The following is a 22,244-nucleotide window of genomic DNA, read 5'->3' on the forward strand; positions in this document are numbered from 1 at the left end:
GACTGGGTGATGAAAGAAACAACCAGCAACAGAAAAACCGGCATACAATGGAGCTTGACAGAGCAGCTGGAAGATCTGGATTTCGCTGATGAGCTGGCACTACTGGCTCACACACATCAACGGATGCAGGAAAAATCGGGAAAACTGGAAGAAACTGCTGCTCTGCTCGGGCTGAAAATAAACTCATCCAAAACCAAAGTAATGCGTATCAACAGCAAGAACAACACACCCATAACCATGGAACAAAACCCATTAGAGGATGTAAACAGCTTCACTTACCTTGGAACCATAATTTCTGTGGAAGGGGGTACGGAAGACGATGTCCAAGCCAGGATTGGAAAGGCAAGGACATCATTCAACATGCTAAACATTATCTGGAAGGCAAAAAACCTGTCACTCAAGACCAAGCTACAGATCTTCAACTCAAACGTAAAGACCACTCTACTACACAGGAAAAACTGGGGAGTCATTTTCCCAGAGTAATTATTACGGAGTTATTATTTTCCTCTCAAGTAGTCATATTTACTCCATTTGGGGCATAATCATTGCCTGTGGCCAATAGAGTGAGAGTAAAGTTCCAGAAGAGTTTCTATTGGAGTAATACAGCATTGGTCACGCCTACTATCAATATAATTTCCAAATGTGAAGACGCCATCTTTCTCTCTCGGCAAGTCGTCGCTTCAAGCTCAGGTGTGCAGCAAGAGTGCAATACAGCGATATTTTCCTTGGAAAGTTGGATGCCAAATACCAGGTAAGATTATTATTGTTATTTGTTAATTTATTAAACAGCAATGTGTGTAACTAATTTGCAACATTACAGCTAAGCCACAGAGCCATCTATCACGATGTTCGCATGTTAGCTGCTATACGTTTGCACGCACGCTATTAAATAAACGTTTTACAGTTTTATGGACAAGTATTCAATTATCAACAGTATTGCTATCAGGGACAGTGCACATTAATCAACATGTCGGTTTTCATGTCAAATGTATATGAGCTAGTGTATAGCCAGAAGCTAATTTCCACCTGTATAGGCCTGAGACCATACCTGTAGACCATGCCTGTAGGCTGTTGTTAAAAGTAGTGATATAACTATATCCATACAAAAACTGACGTATTAAGAACATACAAGACAAGTAGACATAGTACAGGAGATGGAACAATTATATGTTACATGTTGGCGGATTTTGCTGAAACGGTGGCAGAGACAACGTGTGTTTTACTCTAAATAGAGTCACGTAAATTTGCCGCGATGTGCTGTAGGTTGACTGTTTTACTAGCGGTAAATGGACATAACAAGTTAATTTGACGCACTGTTCGGTTCAACAAGTGTTTATTTGAACCATTGTACTGGGGTGACTAATTTGAATGAATGCCCAACAATTCGCCTCTAGATTGTGGATTGACTCTTTAGTCTTAATGCGGAACCAAACTGTTAGCGCTTGTTTCCGCCCAGACACTTTTCACTGTCGCTCGTTAATGGGTGCACGTGCACAAAGATTTGTGAGACGCTCCATCACCGTAATGTTAGGTATGTGTGTTCTGCCTCCATGTATAATATAATGGAAACTTGTGGAACTAGATAGCCTCACAGTAAATTTCACAGAGTAAATTTTACTCAAACTGAGTCAATTTGAGCCCAAGACGTGAGTAAAGTTTTACTCAGTTTGAGTAAAATGTACTCAGCGAAATTTACTGTATGGTGCTTTTGTAATATTTTCTAATTGTAACACTCCTCATAATGCATGAGTTGTTGTGCCCTATATGTATCATCTTAGTAACTGTTATTATTTATTTGCCATCAGATGCAGGCTGTACGTGTTAAACACGTTGACCGGCAGAAATTCATCTGTTTTGAGGGCCAATTGACCTTCACAACTTTTTTGGAGTGTGGTGAGTGAAACATTTTGCACAGCGTGCCGTTGGTTCTCAAAATGGCGTCCGCCTTGATAGTTAGGAACCAAATGGACCCTTATTGGTCTGTAACTCTGACGGTGTACAAATGGACCCCAACGTCCATTGTACACCGTCAAGAGTTAAATTAACATTGATTTTACAATATAAATTGGGGTCCCAAAGATACAAATGCCATTAAATGGGTGCCCTTGGAATTAAAATGGTTGAGAATCACTGCTAGAGCCGTACAAATATTGTCTTATGGGGGTCCATGGCACATCTTTTCAAATGGGGGTCTGTGGGCTAATTGTCAATTTGGGGGGTCCTTGACATGAAATGTTTGAGAACCACTGCCCTATGCAACAACATACTGGGTATCAGTTTAGGCTTTCCCTGCATGTTAATTTAAGCTGTAGGCCTACAGTACAAAGCACAATCCATTTTATTTAGGATAGAGTGAACCAATCAATGTCTTACACCCCTTCCTGACAGGCAGCGACGCGAGCGAGCGTGATTGCGAAAATGATTAAAATGTATTCGTTTCAATCAGACTATCCTGACCTGCCGCGAGCGACAGCGAACTGAGCGGCGATGTCGTTCCCCCCTCAAATATTCGCTCGCTGTGTCTCTAGTTGAGCGATTACGCGGCCGAGTCACGCCCCTAAACACTTTTTATTGGTCAAGAATCGCAGGCTGCTTTGCCCCCGTGTGCTTCCAGGTAACACACACACAGACACACCCGGACACGCGCCGCCTCATATCAGGACAGTGTCGCGCACGATTTCGTCTCCAGTTCGCACGCTCGCTGCCTGTCAGGAACCGGTGTTAAGTATGTCAATTAAGGCTGTCAATCTTCCTCATATGATCACATTTTCAGTGGCTATTTTAATATCCCATTTTATGACATTTTAATTAATACAAATTAAATAAATTGCACAACAGATTTATCAATAAGCTTGTGCAATCTTGTTTTGTCTATAGTTGCCAAGAAATTTGAAATTCCTAGTACCTTGGACTTAAAGGTCTATGATGACTCAAACACTGAAGTCGACGACGAGGCGTTTCAATTTCTTCTAAAGAAACCAGACCTGGGTGTGTTGGAGATTTGTTCACCCCAAGACTCAAATCCTGAAGGTGAGTTGCTAACATGGAGCCTTATAGCCTCATCCATACAGTCCTGGCTGCTTGAAGCCTTTTTACAACGCATCCGCGTTTCCGGGTTCCCGTTTTTTTCGCTCTGATTGGCCAGGTCATGTGACATGAGCGGCAATAGTGGGACGGCAAGTTTCTACACTGGTTAAGGGCACTCTTCGAAGTTGGTTAAGGTTAGAGTTTGTCTTAGAGCATGGCGATATAACGCCAGGTAGTTTGCAGGCTGTTCGACGCGGAAATGGGCAAACACGCTATTGGGCGCACATGTCACATGACCTGGCCAATCAGAGCGCCGGAAACGCGGATGCGTTGTAAAAAGGCTACACGTGTCCTGGCTAACCTAAAATGTCACACAGGTACTGTATATTTTTGTACTTTGAAATGATCTTTGTATATATGCCCAATGTAACGTGTGGATCCTTCCTAATCTAATGTGGCCTTTTTACATTACACTTGTCACAAACATTCCTATCTAATCACACTTATATGTCTACATGATTGTTAGATTCAGTGAGGACCTCTGCAAGCAACTCCAGCCAAATCTCCGTTCTCAGCTCTGGTGCAGACAATGAGGGGGAGTCTGATGACACCATCATTTTGCAGTCTAGTCCTGCTCCAAGAAACGGTGCTGACCTGACTCGTATCACTCTGGTAAGCTTTGCATATGACTGTTTGAAATGGAGATGGTGACTCTGATAAAGGGGTAGCATGGGCATTGGGGATGGCCAAGTACAATTGGGGAGAAAATGGGGGGGGGGGGTCATGGTTTACATTTGTCACCTTAACCCTTTCACTGCCGCACAACAGCAGGTTAACCCTTTCACTGCCGCACTACAGAATGTTAACCCTTTACTATCACACTACCGACGGTAACTGTCAGTAGTGTGATAGTAAAGGGTTAACCTTCTGTAGTGTGGCAGTGAAAGGGTTAAATATACTTGGCCACCAAATTTAGGGGCCTGTGGGAACAATGCTTAAAAATATGACTGTCTATCCATGTGTGTGTCCCCCCCCCCCCTTTTTACTCCCGCTTAGATGACTGAAAAGATTCTGAGGGACACAGCTCGAGGAGAGAGGATCATTGCCGATTATGCTCGGACAAAAACCCTAACGGATACCAGAAGACGCGACATGGTGAAGATATTGGTTGCGCACATGTCAAAAGAGCATGGGTAATTATGTTGTCATCTAAACATTACGCACCCAATACACATTTTTGGTTTTTACTAAGATCCTCCTTTTTGCAGAATTGGTAAATGATAAATGGTTATCCAAAGCGCTTTACATAGATTGTGCAGAAGGCATTGGCACAGCAATAGTTTTGTTTGGATCTCATACTTGTGTATGTGTGCACTGTAGGACGAGTCCTTCAAGGCGTGTTAAAGAAGACTACGCAAAGGGCATCACTGCCTTATTCCCATACCTGGCCGATCCCCAGGGCAATTTGGGATATGTAAGTACATCAGGGAAAAGTGCAGAGAGACATTTCATCGGCGACTCAGTGCATGTGTGTGTGTGTTCCTGTGGGTCGCCCATCTTGCGTGTGTGTGTGTTAAAACTGCATGACAAATAAAGACTTCTAGTCTAACAATTATTATGCTTATAGGTCATTCTTGTTATATAATTTCTAGGGATGTTCGATATTGGCTTTTTTTTACCGATATCCGATATACCTATATTGTCCAACTCTTTAATTTCCAATACCGATATCAACCGATACCGATATATGCAGGGTTTATCCCCCCCCCCCCCCCCCCCCCCCCCCCAAAAGGAATAATTTCAGGTAATTAACATTAGGCTACATATCTCTTGTCGTGGAATTAACACAACATTATGCATAACATTATCCAATCACATGCATGGTACATAAAACACCAACCCCTTTACTCCTCACTTCTCTGGAATTGCTTAAAATAGGGCTGTGCGGAGTACGATTTCAACTAATTATTTGTTAACATTTCTGTATGCTGACCATTTCTCCTAACCTCAACAATTTCAGAACCACAGATGTCCTACCTGTTGACCTTGATTTTAGCAATTCTTCAGAGAAGGGCATGTGTTACGTTTTAAGGAGAGAAATAAACACATTTACACATGCCCATTTAAACCAAATAACACTTTTTTTTTCTCTTTACTTCTTGTGTTTTAGGAGCAGTATTACAATCCAGTAGATGGGAGTGGGTTTCTGGCATGGAGGGTGAAATCACTTCAAAAAGTAGCATCAGAGGGACAAAAGAAGAGCCGTAATGTTCAGCCACTGATCGGTATGTAATTTTGATTGTCCCAGTCCACTGTTTATCTAGCAACTGTGAAGATGGATCATTATAGTAAATGCATATCACTGGATTTGCAGCAGTATTGCAGTATTGCAGCAGTATGTGTGGTTTCTACACTGTTACAGGTGGTCCAAATTCTGGCGACAGAGCCCCCTTCTCTGAGGAAAACCAGCTAACCACAGACACCCAGTTTCGTGAGGCCAGTGCACTGATGAAGCATACAACTGATGAAGCAATCATCAAGGAGAAGATGAAACAGACCTTCACCCATCGCCAAGAAATGGTGCATGACCCAATTAAGTCCTCTGAAATATTCACCACCTTTCCACGATTCCTAGACATCACAGGAATGGTATGTGGCTTGCATTAAAGTCTAACTGAAATTAAAAATGACCTTTTTAAACAATTTAGATCACATCCCTGGTCATAGGGTGAACCTATTTAATAGGGCTGTCCCTGACTAAGGATTTGGATGGTCGACTAGGATTGTCAAAAAGAAAAAAAAAATATATATATATATTTTTTTTTTTATCATTCCATTTGGGCTGTGGGGGGTGCTTAATGTCTGAAGGAGTCAACTGAAGGCTTCTTGTCCTCTGCAAAAGCATACAATTGGTCCACTGATGAAATCCTCTTTCAGTGCCTCTGTGCCTCTTTTCGTAGGCAGTTAGCCTCTGGTATGCCTGCCATTAGCGTTAGCCACGCTTCTATGCCTCTTTTATTTTGAAAACAATTATAATATATATATATATATATATATATATTTTTTTTATAATATTATATTCGACTAAGAGGTTGGCCAGTCGACTACGGCCCCTTTCGACCGATTAGTCGACTAATCGATTAATAGGGGTCAGCCCTACTATTTAACAATGTATGACAAAAAAATTTCAACCATGTTTTATTCCATCTTGTCTGCAGATTGAGCAGGATTTCAGTCTGATGTTTGGTGATGACATCTCTGCAAAGTTCCTGGAGAAGTGGCCTACTTTCTGCAGGCAGAAAGTCCTTGAACAAAGCCGTGGCCTCACCCAGACCGGCGACCTTCAAGACCTGCTTCAGAATGCTGAATCCACAACAGACACAATAGAACTGAACAATGGTATGCTTGAATTAAAGGAATATAATAATGAAAGGGTGAATTGTTTTTTAAACAAATGGAAACACAGCTTTTAGTCAAATGTATTTCTGATTTTTTTTATTTAATTTTTTGTATTTTTAGGATGGGACAGTGAGATGTCCTCCCTCTTGCTCCTTGTCCACCTCCTGCCACCATCACCTCAGGGCCGCAACAAGAGACCGGGAAAGCTCTCAGCCAGAGAAGCCATTGACTCCCTTGTGAAGTTCATAAAGGTAAGGTTACAGTTGCCTATATTATCGGCCGATATTAGCATTAAAATGTGATATAGGAAAATAGCGGTATCGGTAAAAAAAAATTAATTATTTTTTTTACATTTCTATAACGAACCTTTATTTACCCAGGCAAGTAAGAACAAATTCTGATTTTATTTATTGTCAAAAGTATGCATAATGTTATGTTAATTCCACAACAAGACATATGTAATGTTAATTACCTGAAATTATTCAGTTTTTTGGGGGGGAAACCCTGCATATATCGGTATCGGTTGATATCGGTATTGGAAATTAAGAGTTGGACAATATCGGTATATCGGTAAAAAAGCCAATATCGAGCATCCGTTACAGTTAAATTAAAGTATAAGAAGGATCACTGTTCTGTCTAGGGGTGCACGATATTGATTTGTTGACCCCGATATCGATACCAATAACTTTCTGCTCCTCAAGGTCGATACCGATAACCGATATATATATTTATTGTATTATAATTATTAATTTTTTTATGTATATTCCTGTAGTTTTGACCTAACCAGATTTATCATGACATGAGCGTTACTATATGAACAAAACAAAGCCAAGAGAACAGTTTTGACTCCTCAAATAAAGTGACTATATTTATTTTTCCAAATAAATATAATTTGAGTCGATCACAAAATTCACAATCCGTCAATGTCATTAACAATGTGTTTCCCTGAACAACTAAAAACCAACAGGTATTGTGCTTTGTCAGTGGGGATGCTGTTCACATTTGAACCGATACGGTACCGGTACCTGTGAATCGATACCGGTACCCAACGGTACCTTTTTCGGTACTTTAGTCTCTAAAAATGTAATCTACCTACCTCAGTTGTGAGAAGAAAAAAATCCAAACTTCAAATAACCACATTTTCGACCGTTTTTGGCTTGCCATTGCCCCGACTGCTTTGTTGTTGAATCAAGTCAAATCCTAAATAAGCATATATTGTGCGTGTGAACGTTGACATGAAAAGAAAAAAGTAAAAAAAATATAATTTTTTTTATTATCAGAGCTATCAATACTTTTATCGGGATGACGTCATAATTGCTGATATCGGCCTGATAATTATCGTGCATCCCTAGTTCTGTCCCTGATATTGACCTGCATGATTGAAATCATGCAAAGACCACTGTTTGCAAACCGTGACTAATTTTAATAGCAAGACTAATGAAGTTCTCTTGTCACAGACTGGGACCAGTATCCAGGGGCATTTGGACAGCATCACGGAGAGCCTTCAACCCTATCTGCTTGCTGTGGGGACCCAGAGGAGTGTGATTCACAAGTACTTCATTGTGATTGACAAACATGCAATCCCTTGTAAGTCACCAGACTCTCTTGCCTCTTTTGATGATCTTTTCAAAGCTCATTTTGTCTTTGGTACCTCATACAACCGGGATCTGGCCAATATGTACAACTTCTTGCAAACCGCCATTTACAAGATCGATGCTGCTACCACTAATGTCAACCCCAGGGTTAAAGAGATGAGGGCTCGGATGCTGCACTGATTTCTTTTTTATACTGAGAGGATATTTTATGTTGAGGCCTCTGATGCTGCACAGACTTTTGATACTGAGAAGATATTTTATGTTGAGGCCTCTGATGCTGCACAGACTTTTGATACTGAGAAGATATTTTATCTTGAGGCCTCTGATGCTGCACAGACTTTTGATACTGAGAAGATATTTTATCTTGAGGCCTCTGATGCTGCACAGACTTTTGATACTGAGAAGATATTTTATCTTGAGGCCTCTGATGCTCCAGTGTTTTTTGATAAGATGTTGTGTTTCATTTGCAAAAACTCTCAGGCAAATGCCAATTAAATAATAATAATAATTAATTTAATTTATATAGCGCTTCTCAATAACCCGAAGTCGCTGACAGTAGTCGGGAGCAGGGGTACAAACAAAGAGGCGAAAGCAAAGAAACAAAACAAAACAACAAAGAAACAAAAACAAAGGAACATGAGACCATGGGGGGAACGGGGGAGACAGCCTGATGGCACAAAAAAAAGACTAGAGACAAATCGATCAGGTTGGAGGGGAGGGGGGGGGGTTTAGGGGTGGGGGGGGTTGAAGGCAAGGGAGAACAGGTGGGTTTTGAGGCGAGCTTTGAAGGTGGAGAGTGTAGGGGAGTCTCTGATGGATTGGGGGAGGGAGTTCCAGAGTCGGGGTGCAGTGCGAGAGAAGGCCCGATCTCCGAAGTTTTTAAGCTTGGATGTCGGGACAGTGAGGGAGGCAGTGGAGGAGGACCGGAGGGAACGGGTTGGGCGGTAGGGGAGAAGGAGATCAGTCAGGTAGGGGGGGGCCAGGCTGTGGAGGGCTTTGAAGGTGAGGAGTAGTGTTTTAAAGTTAATGCGGTGTTTGATCGGAAGCCAGTGGAGGGAGTGGAGGACAGGAGTGATGTGTTCGCGGGACCGGGTGTTAGTGAGGAGGCGGGCGGCTGAATTTTGGACCATTTGCAGTTTATGGAGGGAGCGGGAGGTGATACCAGTGAGGAGGGAGTTGCAGTAGTCCAGGCGGGAGGAGATGAAGGCGTGAATGAGGGATTCAGCAGCGGGGGGGGAGAGGCAGTGACGGATTTTTGCGATGTTGCGGAGGTGAAAGTAGGATGTTTTAACGATGGAGCGGACGTGGGGGTCAAATGAGAGGGTGGGGTCAAGGAGGACACCAAGGTTGCGGACTAGGGGGGAGGGGGTGATGGTGGAGTCGTTGATGGTGAGTGTGATGGGTCCGGATCTGGTGAGGGTGGTTTTGGTGCCAATGATGAGGAGTTCAGTCTTGTCACTGTTCAGTTTGAGGAAGTTGTGGGTCATCCAAGTTTGGAGTTCGGTGATGCATGATTCAATGTGACTGAGGGGTGGGCTGTGGGGGGATTGTGTACTGATGTATATTTGGGTGTCGTCAGCGTAACAGTGGAAGTTGAGGTGGTATTTGCGGATGATGTGACCAAGGGGGAGAATGTAGCAGATGAAGAGCAGGGGGCCAAGGACTGAGCCTTGGGGGACCCCCTGTGTGACTGGGGAGGGGGGGGGAGGTGTGGCCGGAGAGGGAGATGAATTGGTGTCTGTCAGTGAGGTAGGAGGAGAACCAGTCAAGTGCTGTGCCCTCAACACCCAGTTGGTGCAGCCTTTGGAGGAGGATGGAGTGACACACTGTGTCAAAGGCTGCACTGAGATCGAGTAGGATCAGGATGTTGAGGGCACCGGAGTCAGCGGAGATGAGGAGGTCGTTGATGACCTTTACCAGTGCAGTTTCGGTGCTGTGAGCGGGACGGAAGCCAGACTGAAGGGGTTCATATAGGGTGTTGGACTGGAGATGGGAGTGGAGTTGGGAGGCAGCAATACGTTCCAGTGTTTTTGAGAAAAAAGGAAGATTGGATATGGGGCGGTAGTTGGAGAGGCTGGATGGGTCAAGAGTGGGTTTTTTGAGGACAGGGGTGACAGCGGCGAGTTTGTAGGGGGAGGGGACGTGGCCTAGGGATAGTGACTGGTTGAAAAGGGCGGTGAGGTGGGGGATGAGAGCAGGGAAGCAGGCTTTGGTGAGAGTAGTGGGTAGGGGGTCAAGGGAGCAGGTAGTGGTCTTGGAGGTAGTCATGAGGTCCATGATGAAGGAGGAGTCAACTGGGGCGAAGGCAGTAAAAGGGGTGGGAGGGATGGAGTCAGGTGGGGGAAAAATATTGGTGGGGGGGGCGAGGGTGGGGGAATTGGCGATGCGGGCAGTCAGTGAGCTGTTGATTAAAGATACTTTATTATTGAAGAAGAGGAGAAACGAGTTGCAGAGGTCAGGGGAGGAGAGTGAGTTATTGTCCGGGGGTTGTAAGAGTTTCTTGACAGTGGAGAAGAGGGTCCGGGGGTTGCGGTTGCTGCTGTTGATGATGGTGGAGTAGTGGGCAGATTTGGCAGCTTGGAGTGCATCACGGTAGGAGGAGACGTGCTGTTTGTGGAGGTCGGCGTGGATGGTGAGGCGGGTTTTTTTATAGAGGCGTTCTAGTTGACGGCCGGTCTGCTTCATGGAGCGGAGTTCCGGAGTGTACCAGGGGGAGGAGGTGTTGAATGAGACAGTGATGGTTTTCAGGGGTGCCAGTGAGTCGAGGGAGTCAGAGAGAGTAGAGTTGAGGAGGAGGGCATAGTCGTCGGGGTTAGAGGGGGCGGAGTCAGGGGGAAAGGCAGAGGATATGGATTGAGACAGTGTGAGAGGGTCAATGGATTTTATGTTACGGAAAGAGATGGTGCGTTTGATGGAGTGGTGGGGTGGGGGAAGGGGAGCAGAGAAAAGGATGCAGTAGTGGTCAGAGAGTGGGAATGGGATGGGGTGAGGATTGGATATGGGTAGGGAGGCAGAGCAAACAAGGTCAAGTGTGTGGCCTTTGTTGTGGGTGGGGAAGTTGATGTGCTGGGTGAGGCTAAAACAGTCAAGGAGGGAGAGGAAGTCAGGAGTGAGGTTTGAGTTTGGTTGGTCAACATGGATGTTGAGGTCACCGGTAAGTAGGAGGCGGGTGGAGAGAGTGGAGGCTATGGTCAGGAGATCAGAAAGTTCAGTTAAAAAAGAGGGATGAGGCTTTGGAGGGCGGTAGAGGAGTAGTGCAGTGATAGAGTTGGGGAGGGAGAGGGCAAGGTATTCGAAGGATAGCATGGGAGGGAGGTTTAGGTGCAGTTCAGTGATGGATAGGGAGAGTTTGTGAAAAACGGCAAGACCCCCCCCTCGGCCAGAGAGGCGGGGCTTGGCGATGAAGCTGTAATTTGGGGGGGTAGCTTGGTTGAGGGAGTAGAAGTCCAAGGGCTGTTGCCAGGTTTCAGTGAGGAGGAGTAGGTCCAGGTTGTTGTCCAGTAGTAGTTCATAGATCAGAGGTGATTTGTTAGAGAGAGAACGGGTGTTGAGGAGAGCAAGGGAGATGGATGGGGGAGCAGGGAGGAAGGAGCGAAGGTTATCAAGGTTAGCGGTGCGGCGGGTGGGGGTGGCAGGGGGGCGAGAGGTAGTCCAGGAAGAGGGGATGTATGAGCCGTCAGGGAGGTGGAGAGTCCGGTTTCGATTTAGGCGGGGGCCTCTGTGGATGTTGCGACGGCGACAGTGAATGCCAGCGTTTCTGGCAGCAGTGGCAGAAACTGATGAGGCACTTGAGGATGATCCACAGACTTTGTTCAGGAAGGACACTTCGTCTTAAATGTGGTCAGCCTGGTTGTTTACATGTCTTTTGCACTTGTTCTGGGTTTCGAAAGCATCTTAAAGCACGTCATCAACCATGTGATGATCCTGGTGAAGGCCGCTCTACAGCTGAACATTTAGCTGAAAGTTATGTTGATGACTTTCCATCAGGCAGTGCCCCTTCTGACCCAGTCCTTCCAGTCCTTCTTAATAATAGTCTTGTAGACAGCTGTGCTGCAACAGTAGCTGAACTTAAAGTGGCAGGTGTAGGTGAAACAATAATCAACTCTTTGGTAACTTCAATGGAAGTGATTGTTGATGATATCCATAATCAAGCAAAACAATATGTGAAGCAGTGTCTATCTTTACATCAAAAGTGAGGTTGAGTGTAAAATTGATCAGTGTTTTGAAGAAATTGAAAATCCCTTTTGTATCTTAAATTCTGAAACTAAGAGAAGGCAATATTTTACAGAGAAGTGGGGAAGGGTAGACCCAGTTGAATATGTCCTTGGTACAAGATTTGATACCCTGCGCAATCGGACTACTGGAACTTATGATCAGGCTGTTGTTACTGATAAATGTGTTTATATCCCAATTTTGAAAACATTAGACTTTATTTACAAACACCCTAATATAGAAGAGATGATGCAGAGTGATTCCAGTTTAAGAGAAGATCTTCTTAATGACTTGTGTGATGGAGAGTTTTTCAAGAGTCATCCTCTATTTTCAAAACAGAAGCATGCAATTCAGGTGCAGCTTTTCTATGATGATTTTGAATGCGCGAATCCATTGGGGAGTAAAAAGGGAATACATAAATTAGGAGCAATCTATTTCACCTTGCGTAATTTTTCTCCAAAGTACAACTCAATTCTGCTTAATATTCATTTGGTCGCTTTATTCCATGCCCAAGACATTAAAACACATGGCTTTTCTAAAATACTTGCTCCACTTGTGGAAGATATTAAAATACTGGAGAAGGATGGAATTAAGGTCCCATTGTATGATCAGCCAGTGTATGGAACTATTGTCCAAGTTACAGGTGACAACCTTGGTATTCACGGTTTGTTTGGTTTCGTAGAATCATTCAGTGCCAGATATTGTTGCCGCTTTTGTCTTGCTGAGAAAGAGGACTTTCAGACAGAATTCAAAGAAGATTCACCCAAGATAGTTATGCGAACTCGAGCACTTCATGCAGAACACTGCCACAAAATGGAGACTACTATTGGTCTTCCCTATGTGATGGGAGTTAAACGTTCTTGCATTCTAAATTCCTTGCAGTACTTCAATACATGTGACAATTTCTCTGTCGATATTATGCATGATATCTTGGAGGGCGTGGCACAATATGAAATGAAACTGCTTGATTAAAAACTTGATTAAAAACTACACAACATCAAAGGAAATAGACTTGAGAATTAAGAGCTTTAACTATGGTTACCTGGAACAAAACAACAAGCCACCTGCATTGAAGTTAGTAGAGACCTCAAATGACTTGGGGTTAAATGCAATCCAATCTTGGTGTTTACTTCGCAATCTACCACTTATCTTTGGATTGATTGATTGATTGATTGATTTTTATTGTGGAGTAAAAGACAGCATCCAAGGGATAAAAACATGAGAAAGTGCAAGCACTTATTTCCATCATGGTCCCTGATTTTGGACATGGACAGACATCATAAAACATAGAGCATCATAATAAAACATACTAAAACAGAGCATCATAATAAAAACATAGAGCATCATAATAAAACATAGAGCATCATAATAAAACATAGAGCATCATAATAAAACAAAGATCATCATAATAAAAAACAGAATAAAACATAATAGCAACCCCATACAAAAAAGCACTTCCTACCCTCTCCTTCCTATGGCTATTCTATACTTCACTGGCTAGCCATTTCTTTGTGGCACGTCTAAAACTTCCCCCCTCCTCGATGTTTTTCAGGGCCACTGGAAGCTTGTTCCACTCCAGTGCTGCAGAATATAAAAATGTATTTGTGCCCATTAGGGAGTTAAATCTTGGCAGAATAAAATCCGTACTGCTCCTTCTAGTGGAGTATGAATGATTGTCACGGAATCGATTAAAATAATTAGATAGATATTTCGGACCTGTATTGGTTTGTCCAAATGATCAACACTGGTATTTGCTTCTGCTGTTGCTTCAAATAGCAGATATTGTATTTTCTCCCAGGTTATCAACTGGCATTACTATTTATTTAAAACACTTGATTGCAGAGCACCACGGGTTATTCAAGCATTTGTTTCCCAACAGGAGGCTACTACCAAAGCATCATTTTATGGTGCACTATCCTACATGTATTCGTAAAATTGGACCACTTTTGCATGTCTGGTGCATGCGCTATGAAGCGAAGCATAATTTCTTTAAAAAACTACTAAAAAGCTTCAAAAATATAACTAAAACGTTGGCAAAGAAACACCAAAGTCAAGTAGCATACAATTGGCAGACATTTGATCCCAACAGACTGGTGCTTGGTCCAAGTAAAATGGTAGCATTAAATGTGATGGACAGAGCCTGTGAGATAGCGGAGACTCTTCAGGTACCAAGTGACACCAAGGTGTTAAATGTTAGATGGGCCAAACACCATGGAAATATGTATCGTCCAGGTTTAGTTGTTTGTCTTAAAGTTCTTAGTGAGGTTCCAGTTTTTCACAAAATCCACCGTGTTGTTCTTAAAGATGAGAGGTTACTGTTGTTTACATTTGCACTACAAACCGTGTCTCTGGATGACCATTTTTATGCATTTAAAGTTGTGTGTACTACAGATGGACCTCATGTAGTTGATGTCAAAGAGCTTTTGTTTTACAAAGCATTCGATATACAGATGTCATACAGTGATGACGATTCAAGCTCATTTATTGTTCCATACTGTTTCCTGTGATTTAAAAAAGAAAAAGAGAAAATCACTAAGCTCTTGAACTATTGCACTGGGGATGAACACTATTAGTTTTCTTTTATTTCTTTGGGGTGAACAGATGCTGCTGTCACTTTATAGAGGCCAAAATGTAATTGATCGATTACTCTCCCCATGAAGCCTTAATTGAAGTCATGGTGATTTCTTTTTGTTGCATTCCTGAGCCAATAATTTGATGACTGGCTTGAATTATTGGCTCAGGAATGCGACAAACAAACAAATCTCCATGAATTCAAGGATTTATGGGGTGTGTAATTGATAGATTTCTTTTTTTGGGTGAGCTATCCCTTTTTAAAAGGGTGCAGATGCTGCTGTCACTTTACAGAGGCCAAAATGTAATTGTCTTTTATTTATGACCTTTTTTCTATCGATTACTCTCCCCATGAAGCCTTAATTGAAGTCATGGTGATTTCTTTTTGTTGCATTCCTGAGCCAATAATTTGATGACTGGCTTGAATTATTGGCTCAGGAATGCGACAAACAAACAAATCTCCATGAATTCAAGGATTCATGGGGTGTGTAATTGGTAGATTTCTTTTTTTGGGTGAGCTATCCCTTTTTAAAAGGGTGTACAGATGCTGCTGTCACTTTACAGAGGCCAAAATGTAATTGATCGATTACTCTCCCCATGAAGCCTTAATTGAAGTCATGGTGATTTCTTTTTGTTGCATTCCTGAGCCAATAATTTGATGACTGGCTTGAATTATTGGCTCAGGAATGCGACAAACAAAATTTTTTTTTTTACTATGTTACATTACATTGGGCGTATAGAAACAAAGATAATTTCAAAGTACAAACATATACAGTACCTGTGTGACATTTTGGATGAGGCTAGGCTCCATGTTAATAAGCAACTTGGGGTGAACAAATCTCCAACACACCCATGTCTGGTTTCTTTAACTGAAACGCCTCCTTGTCGACTTCAGTGTTTTAAGTCATCATAGACCTTTAAGTCCAAGGTACTAGGAATTTCAAATTTCTTGGCAACTGAAAACAAAGATTGCACAAGCTTATTGATGAATCTTATTTTATTAATGACCTTTTTTTTCTATCGATCGCCCCTTGAAGTCATGATTCTCACACGCTGTTGTAAAACTGTTTGCATCCCAAAGGATATGCCTGCATGTTGCAAATAAAAGTGCATTGTTAAATACTGATTTCTACTTTGCCCCCGTTTATTTTAAATGTATTATTCCAGAGTAAATTATTATTTAATTCTATATTGAGTGAAATATGATATTCTATATTGAGTGAAATCTATTCTATATTGAGTGAACTACAACTCCATATTGAGCGAATTACAACTCTATATTGATTAAAATACCACTCTATATTGAGTGAAATATGATATTCTATATCGAGTGAAATCTATTCTATATTGAGTGAACTACAACTCCATATTGAGGGAATTACAACTCTATATTGATTAAAATACCACTCTATATTGAGTGAAATATAACTTTAAATATCTCTATATTGAGTGAAATATAACTTAAAATATCTCTATATTGAGTGAAATATAACTCTATTGAGTGAAATATAACTCTATATTGATTAAAATACCACTCTATATTGAGTGAAATATAACTTAAAATATCTCTATATTGAGTGAAAAATAACTCTATAGATTAAAAAAACACTCCATATTGAGGGAATTATAACTCTATATTGAGGCAATTACTACTCTTATACAGAGTCAAATACAACTCTATTGATGGGATCACAACTCTACGGAGTAAATACAACTCTGTGTTGAGTGAAATGATGTTAGAGTTGTTTTTACTTTATGCTAAATGGAGTAAATTGGTATTTTGTAGAGTTAAATGTTAACACTAAATGGAGTAGAAATAACTCTGAAGATTTAACTCTGTGACAAGAGTCATTTTCACTCTATTTGGAGTCGGAGCCAATACTGTCTTTTTGGGAGTAAAATGTTACTCAATTTGAGTAAATTTTACTCTGCGAATTTTCCTGTGTATATGGCTCAGAATCTAGGAAAACCACCACCACTATACTCAACAAGCTACAGACCTTCACCAACCGGTGCCTCAGACGCCTCCTGGGAATATACTGGCCCAACACCATCTCTAACGCCAACCTGTGGGAACTCACCAAACAGGACACAATAGAAATTCAAATCCAGAGGAGGAAGTGGAAGTGGATAGGTCACACACTCAGAAGAAAGAAATCAATCACAAAGCGGGCACTGACATGGAACCCACAGGGCAGGAGGAAGAGAGGCAGACCGAAAACCACCTGGAAAAGAACCACAGAACAGGAGATGAAGAAAGAGGGGCTGTCCTGGCAAGATCTGGAGCGGAGGGCACAAGACCGAAGAGGATGGAGGAGCTTCGTCGATGGCCTATGTTCCTTTAGGAATTTAAAGGCCTAAGTAAGTAAGTAAGTAAGTAAGTAAGTAAGTAAGTAAGTAAGTAAGTAAGTAAGTAAGTAAGTAAGTAAGTAAGTAAGTAAGTAAGTAAGTAAGTAAGTAAGTAAGTAAGTAAGTAAGTAAGTAAGTAAGTAAGTAAGTAATGATAATACAGTAAATACGACAATATTTGTATCATTAACAATTACGTTTAGCAAATTTTATAGTCATGACTCAATGAGGGAAGGAAGCAACCCAATCGCTGCAGATATAGCTACTGTATAGTGGAATATGCTGTATTAATATGCCATATACCGTCTTGTTCTCTATGATATTATTTATTGTTGGTTTGATTTATTCCTATTGTATTGCTGAGTAATAAATAAATGCGTGGAGAAACGGCTTGGTGGGGCAGGCTCAGCATGCACACACACTTGTGCATTGTATGTTACTATCGCACTTTACTGTTACATTTGCACTCTGGTTGGATGTTGTATTGTACTTGTGCTGTATAATGACAATACATTTGAATCTAATCTCATTTCGATCAGTCGCAAATCGCTTCCGCGCTACCTGTTGAATAGGGGGCCAGCACGGAGCAGATGCAATGTTGAGCCTCTCGCTGTTTTGCACACAGCCCGTGCCTTATAAGGAGCTGGCGGGGCGTGTCTGTGCAATTTCAGGTGTACGAGAATGCGCTTCCAGTTTAATTAAGAATGAGTGACGTTTTTCATTCATGGGAACCCAGCTACGTTGATTTTGGATACCTACGAAGACCGTTTCACACGTTCAGGAATCTAAATTTGTTAGTACAAACTTTTTACCAAGATAGTTACACACATACTTACGAACATGTTCGAGAATGAGGACCATTGTTTATAGAACAGAGTAAAGGCAGATGATTGTGTCTGAATTTTATCCTAGGCCACACTGTAAACCCGAATAAGTTTCCAGAACTTAAAAAAATTGACGTAATCCCATGCCTCAAATTCTTTAAGTTGATCAACTCAAATGTTTTCAGTTGGCTAAGACTTACAATTCTCAGTTAAGGAAACTCAAATATGGTCTGTTACTGTGACTTAAGGTTCTCAGTTAAGTCAAATCAAATATGGTCAGTTACTCTGACTTACAGTTCTCAAGTGGAGTCAACTCAAATATGTTCAGTTACTGTGATTTACAGTTCTCAGTTAAGGCAGTTCAAATATGTTCAGTTACTGTGACTTAAGGTTCTCAAGTGGAGGCAACTCAAATATGTTCAGTTACTGTGACTTACAGTTCTCAGCTAAGGCAATTCAAATATGTTCAGTTACTGTGACTTAAGGTTCTCTAGTGGAGTCACCTCAAATATGTTCAGTTACTGTGACTTACAGTTCTCAGTTAAGGCAATTCAAATATGTTCAGTTACTGTGACTTAAGGTTCTCAAGTGGTGTCAACTCAAATATGTTCAGTTACTGTGAATTACAGTTCTCAGTTAAGGCAGTTCAAATATGTTCAGTTACTGTGACTTAAGGTTCTCTAGTGGAGGCAACTCAAATATATTCAGTTACTGTGACTTACAGTTCTCAGCTAAGGCAGTTCAAATATGTTCAGTTACTGTGACTTAAGGTTCTCTAGTGGAGTCACCTCAAATATGTTCAGTTACTGTGACTTACAGTTCTCAGTTAAGGCAATTCAAATATGTTCAGTTACTGTGACTTAAGGTTCTCAAGTGGTGTCAACTCAAATATGTTCAGTTACTGTGAATTACAGTTCTCAGTTAAGGCAGTTCAAATATGTTCAGTTACTGTGACTTAAGGTTCTCTAGTGGAGGCAACTCAAATATATTCAGTTACTGTGACTTACAGTTCTCAGTTAAGGCAGTTCAAATATGTTCAGTTCTGTTCCGTTAGGGGCTCTGCTTGGCATCACTACTGCACTCCCTCGCGTACGTGCACGCATACTGAATAAAATTCCACAAATATACCTTTAATACCAGTATTAGTCTGACCACACCCCTCATCAGCTTACCTTCATAAGCAGGTGTGTGGTCACCTGCTCTCCTCCTTCTCGCTTTCACCACAAGGAAGTGCCTCGGTAGTACCCCACTTGACGTGTTGTTAGTTGAAAAGAGTTGTGACTGGTTTACATTGTGCTTAATCTTTTCTTCTCTCACATCTGTTGTACAAGAAAAGGTTGGGTCATAATGTATTCCGCGGAGAGTAGACCCGCTAGACCTACTCTTCACCACCGGTTCTCCATTCCCGCCTCCGTCGTGCGCCTCGGTGCTGGGCTGTTGCCACGCTCGTGGTTGCCGACCCAGCCCGGGAGACTGCCGGTGGATAGTTTTCCTCACCGAAGAGCCGAGGGTTCGGTGCCGTCGCTCCGGCGATGGCCTGATCTCGACTCTGGTTCCTCTGGTTCTGGGGAATCGCCCGTTGATGAACGGGGGATTGTTTTGGAGCCGGAGGATTTGCAACGCAAACTTTTTGCGTCTGCTCGCTCGCGTCGCAAGATGGTGGCGTGCAGACGCGAACGGCCTGGGTTTGGGGAGCTGCTGGAGACCAGCGAAGATGCGTCCGGCTCGGGATTTCCGATGGAGACTGAGGACTTCATGGACGAGGCAGACGGATTTTTGTATGAGGGCCCCGTGGAGGAGAGTATCCCTCCTCAGGAGACCCCGGAGGGGGGGGAAATGGCTCCATGGGGCGCCCTGTTCGAGGATGTCGAGGAACCACCTTGGCCTCATCGGCAGGATGCCCTACTGTCGGCCGCATCGGATTGTGGCTCCTTGACCAGTCGCAGCCTGCTGTATGTGAGGGATGCAGGGTCGGTGGAGGAAGGTTCGCAGGGGGAACTGCGGGCCTTGTTTCCCGAGCTCATGGCGGTAGCCGCCGCCGCAAACGGTGTGCCGCTGCCGCTGTCATTGCCTGCACCTGTCCCTGATGACCTCATAGGCCATCTCTGGCAGCGTTCCCCAGTGAGAGGGGTGGACGTTGTCTACCCATTTTTCCCATCGATGGGGGCCTATGTTCGTCGGGGTCAGGCGGTGTCCAACATCATGGGACTAACTCCCGCCTACGTACCAGTTACGCGGGTGTCGGGGTTAGTCAAAGGTATGGGGGAGGGCGTGCTTCGGCTTGACAGTCCGATGGCCGCGCTCCTCTGTCCGGATATGGTGTGGGAACCCCTATGCAAGCCGGTCCTCCAGGGGAAATCGGCTAGGCGATTGGCTTATTGGGGTGACCAGTCATTCATCGCTGGTACACAATCGCTGGCTGCGGCGTCTAACATCGCCCACCTGGCTAGATTTGTATCGGGGATAATGACGGGCGGCACGGATCTGAACGAGGTGAAATGCGATCAGATCACCCAGGCTGCGGGAGCTGTCCTGCACCTTTCCCAGGTGCTGGCCATAGCCATGGGGAAAGTGCGCGCCCTGGCCACCCTGGGCCAGCGTCACCTTTGGCTGGAGCAGGCCCGTGTGCCAGAGAAGAAGAGAGCTCCTCTTCTGACGGCCGCCCTCTCCGACGCTGGCCTGTTCGGGAAGGCCCTGCAGTTGATGACCTCAACATGCAGAGAGATGGCAGAGGAGAGATCCATCATCCAACCCCATTTTCCGCCTCCCGTCCTTGCCGGTGGAGGCAGAAGGCTTCCGCAACGTCGAGCTGTCTCCGTCGCCGCTACCACTGCCTCCGCCGCCGCTGCTGGCCCTGCCAAGAGGGCCAGGGGACGAAACGGCGCTTCTGCCACCGCCGGCCCATCCCAGACCGGAGGAGACGGTAGGGAACGTCGTGTCCAGCAGACTGTAACCTACCGTCCCTCCGGGGCTCCCCGGGGTGGCAAGACTCGAGCGGCGCGAGGTGGCAGACGCCGTTAGGAGTGACTTTTTCCCCTCTGTGTCCCCTCTCCTACACCCTTCCCGGCCCCTCTATGATTTTGTGCCTTAACATTATTTAGTTATTTAATAAAAAAAGTTCCCCGACATAAGGGGGACTGTGTTTTGGCCGAACAAACTGTGTGTTTCTTCAAACAAATCATATGGTGGGGTTGTGTATATATGAATCTGCCCTGTTTTACGTTGTGGGGTGAGTTGTGTTGTGTTACGAGGTTAAGCAAGGTCTGCAACGTACACTCGGTAATAGGTTCTATTTAGCTTGATGCTCCACATGCAGTTAGAACTGGTGTTATTCCATTGCTTTAACTAAGTATATGTGTTTTCACAATGCTGTGTTGTTTAGTTGCAGTAATACTCGTACGCACACTTTTCACGGCCTAGCCGTTTACTCTCGTTCAGCGTTTTTTCCTATGTATGACATAGGCAACGGGTATAGGATTCACGCACAGGCGACTTGTGTTTTGTTGTAAAACCTTTTACATTTCTTGTAGGTAGCAGGCATTGTATTAGCTTCGCTATGCTTTGCTTTCTACCGGAGGTTTTTCAAGATGGCTACGATGTTTTTCTGTGTGTAGGGATAAAGGGTGTGTTTTCGGGAGGGGGTGTCGAATAAACCCCTCCTTTCCCACTTGATTGGTTTAGGGGATTTTTGATCTTTTCTGCTGAGCCAGTCAGGGCCAAGCCAGTGCTTGACAGGGGGGGGGGGGGGAAGGGGTATTCTACCGACTCCTGTTACATGACAGGATCCGGTAGGTTTTTCCCCACCCGTTGTAGCGTTGTTGCTATGGCGACGCCTTCCATGAGCTGGTGTCTTAAAGATGTCGAGGTTGGGCGCAGGGCTCACAGGCCTGCTGCGCCCGGTTTATGTGTCAAACTTGAGTCTATTGGTCACGTGTCTCACAGTTTACATATCTTTTTTCTTGACCATAGTCTCATGTGGGAAGGTGTTTCTGGGAGGGTCTGGTCTTACACTCTGATTAAAAGGAGTGACTGGATTAAAATCATGTGAAAAACAGGGTTTTTACTCCCAGCTGTGCAGTTGGGTCATACGGGTGATGCCTTTTCTTTATTTTTATAAAGAGTTGAATGTGTCTTGATGGATTGGAAATGAGGGTCCCTGATGGAAACAAGACTAACGTCTTTCTCAGGTCTGCCTCCCCTTATCCTATTGTGTGTATTGCCGTACTGGGTTGTACCCTTTTCTGCAGTCTCTTGGGTAAATTTTTTC

The sequence above is a fragment of the Notolepis coatsorum genome, assembly GCF_963971535.1.
Source record: "Notolepis coatsorum genome assembly, chromosome: 3".
NCBI classification, from domain to species: Eukaryota; Metazoa; Chordata; class Actinopteri; order Aulopiformes; family Paralepididae; genus Notolepis; species Notolepis coatsorum.